Source organism: Asparagus officinalis, chromosome 4 (genome assembly GCF_001876935.1).
Source record: "Asparagus officinalis chromosome 4, Aspof.V1, whole genome shotgun sequence".
Classification (NCBI taxonomy): domain Eukaryota; kingdom Viridiplantae; phylum Streptophyta; class Magnoliopsida; order Asparagales; family Asparagaceae; genus Asparagus; species Asparagus officinalis.
The window spans coordinates 60,085,515-60,089,021 of record NC_033797.1 but is presented as its reverse complement, the minus strand read 5'-3'; positions in this window follow the sequence as shown (position 1 = coordinate 60,089,021).

Sequence of the window (3,507 nt, the reverse complement as noted above, 5' to 3'; positions counted from 1 at the left end):
AAAACTAGGAATTATGAAAACATAAGAATTTGACCAAAGAAAATTTGTTTTCATAAAAAGTTTCAAAGCATAATTTTCAAATAACCAAGAAAAAGGAAAAATAAGAATACTAAAATTCTTGGTTTAAGATTTAAATTTGTTTTGGTACCCAAGAACTCTTGGTACCAAAAGATTTAGGGACATGACCCCTATCATTAAAGCTCAAAGCCTTAGGGTTATGAACCCTCTTAGGCACATATGGTGCACTAACATGGTCAAAACAATATTCATTCAAATGACCCTTCCGATTGCAATTTGTGCAATGAAAGAGATCCATTTGTTTTTGTGGACCATTAGCTCGTGCACGGGAATCATTTGCAAATAAAGATTTTCTTTTAAAATTATTTTGCAAATGAGAAACATTCTTAAACAATGGTCTATTTGGAACATATTGCAATTTAGAAGCTTTTTGTATATCAAAACAAAATTTAGCAAGATGTCCAAACCTACCACAAACATGACATTTAAAAACATGTGGTCTATGAAAAACATTTGGCAATCTAGAATTCTTTTTCATGTCAAAGCAAAACTTTGCCAAATGGCCAAACCGACCACATAGATCACATTTATACACATTAGCATGCTTATGATGAGAAATAGATGCATGTGCATGTGTGTGTACATGTGATGAAGAAGCTACATGAGATGCACAAGGAGCATTAGAATTCTTATGTTTGTGTGCATCATAACAAAACTTAGCTAAATGACCTTGACGGCCGCAAATAGAACACTTATAAGTTTTGCTATACATGTGTGCATAATGAGTAGATGATGACTTAGACTTGGCACACATATCCATAAGCCTCTTATGATTATTAATGCATGTTTTCAAAGTTGAATCTAAAGATGAAATACTATTTTTCATAAGATTCAAATCTTCATTTTTAGGCACATATGCATTTTTAGAAGTAGAACATAAATAATCATTTATAAAGGAAGCAGTATTATTTTGTATGTTCTTTACTTCTAACATGGCATTATCTCTTTCATGAGTTAAACTAGCAACGTTTGAAGTTAAAGAAACATGATCCAATTTTAATTTTTCATTGTTTTCTTTAAGGATCACATTTTCATTAGAAATAGTTTCAAACTTAGATGCTAACAACTCATGATCGGATTTCAAAATTTCATGCTTGCTTTGTAAATTAATGAAATCATTTTGCAATTTGTTAAAGGCATGTAATAATTTTTCACTAGCACAAGCAAGTTCATCACTAGATAAATCATTATCGGGTTCGAACTCGCAAACCTCACTAGGGCTATCGCCTAGTGCACGTGTGCATGACGCTCCACATGAACTTGAAGCCGGATCCGCCAAAGCTTGTTGGATCGCCTCCAAGTCCCCTTGATGTGCTTCTATAAATTTCCAAACTTTGTAAGCACTATCAAAATGAACAAACTTGTTAGACATAGATGAATTAAAAGCATTTAGCAAATATTCTAACAAAATATTGTTCATTGTAAACATACGATGATCATTCTTATTCCACTTGGATTTCTCCAAAGTGGGCATAATATAAGCATCATCTATAATTTCCCATAAATCAAAGTGTTTAGATTGAACAAAAAGTTTAAATCTAACACACCATTGGGCATAGGGGAAATTATCTAATCTAGGAGCAATATTGATGGCATAACCTAAACCATGCATATCCATAATATAAAAGGCAAGCAAGATACAAATAAAGCTCAAAATAAGATTAGCACAAAAAGATAACTTGGATCTTTAACTCAAGGCGATTAGACCTTAAATCAAAGAGCACCAAGCTCTGATACCAATTGTTAGACCCTAGAGGGGGGGTGATTAGGGTCTTATGCTAATCTAATCCGATTAAATGCCAATTAAAACTAATTAACAAATATATTCTTGCAAGATAGATATACAAAGAGTTATGTGCAAGAATATGCAATATACACAAGGTGATATATCCTATATGATAGAAATATATGCAAGGATATATAAACAATAAGATATATCCTAACAAAGAGATATAGACAATGTATGTGCAAGGATATAAAACTAACAAGAGGGGTAAACAAATTAACTACAAATGTGATAGGGCAAAATGATCAACAAGCAATACACAATGGCGATGTAAGATATGAATATGAAAACAAGTGCGCCAATGCAATCACAAACAAAGGATATGTTTACGAGGTTCGGTCCCCAAGACCTACGTCCCCGCTCCTCACCTCGAGGAGATCTCCACTATCACAACCGGGTTTTCTACGTTCACCCGAACAACGTTTACACCTCACAATACAATCACTATGTAATCACACCTCACACACTAAGTGTTGGTCCTAGCCCGTGTCCTCCTCCTCAAGTGCTCGGTTACAACCTCTCCCTAGGCACGTCAACCGACGCCACTCCTCTTGGATTCGACCCCGTCTCTCACCACACACTTCTCTCGGTGTACAAGTGTATTACAAGTGAATCCTCACAATAAGCACAATATAAATCAAATAATTTGTTCTCTAAACAAGGTGAGAACTCAATTAAGCACAACTCTAAGTCACTAATCTCACAACCCAAAATTATACTATGAATGTAAATACAATAAGCTCAATAGGTTGTGTGTGAACAGAGAGTATCAATAAAACAATTTAAACTCAATATAGAAATCTAGCTTATGGAAATTAAGATCAAAACAATAAATAGCTAGAATTGAGTTTAAGGAAAACTTCTCTATAGATCAAGAGTGAGAGAGAGATGAGTTGAATGCCCAAACACCAAAGGATTATCTCCTCTTTGCTCTTGTGAAATTTGCTTCACAAACTAAAACCCTCAATTGCTTAAAAGCTTTTTAAACCAAACTTAAACAAACATTAAACAAGTTTAAATCCTTGTTAAACTATTTTAAAATAATCTCTTTTGTATATTAAAACTGAGGTATAAGAGGGTATTTATAGCCTCCCAATACCTCAAACAAAAGAATGTAAAACTTTGGGGAATGATTGTAGACATGATAATAAACATGCTACAACGACTGGTTTCGAAAAAGGACTTCCCAAATGAAAAATATCATCATTTTACAAAATAGTCCAAAACATGAAAACCTGAAAATTGATATTTTGATATTTTGACTTAAACAACATTTTGAAACCTTATGAAATGATTGTATAGACTTGATAAAAGATATAACATGTTGTTATGAAGTCTATAATCTAGAAATACAATATTTTCATAAATTTGCATATTCTATGCAATATATTCAAAACACTAAATATGATTTCATTAAATATAAGCTTGTTAAAGGTGAAATCATATATAGGCATATAAACATGAAACAAAATAGTATTTTCCAATTCTATTCATTTGTTTCATAGTAAAACTTGAAAACTATCAAACCAAAACATATATGTATATATATATAACTATATATATACAAAAACCAAAACGTGTATGTGTGTATATGATTGAGCTTAAAGTACTAACACACATAATATAAAACCTAAAACTAATTT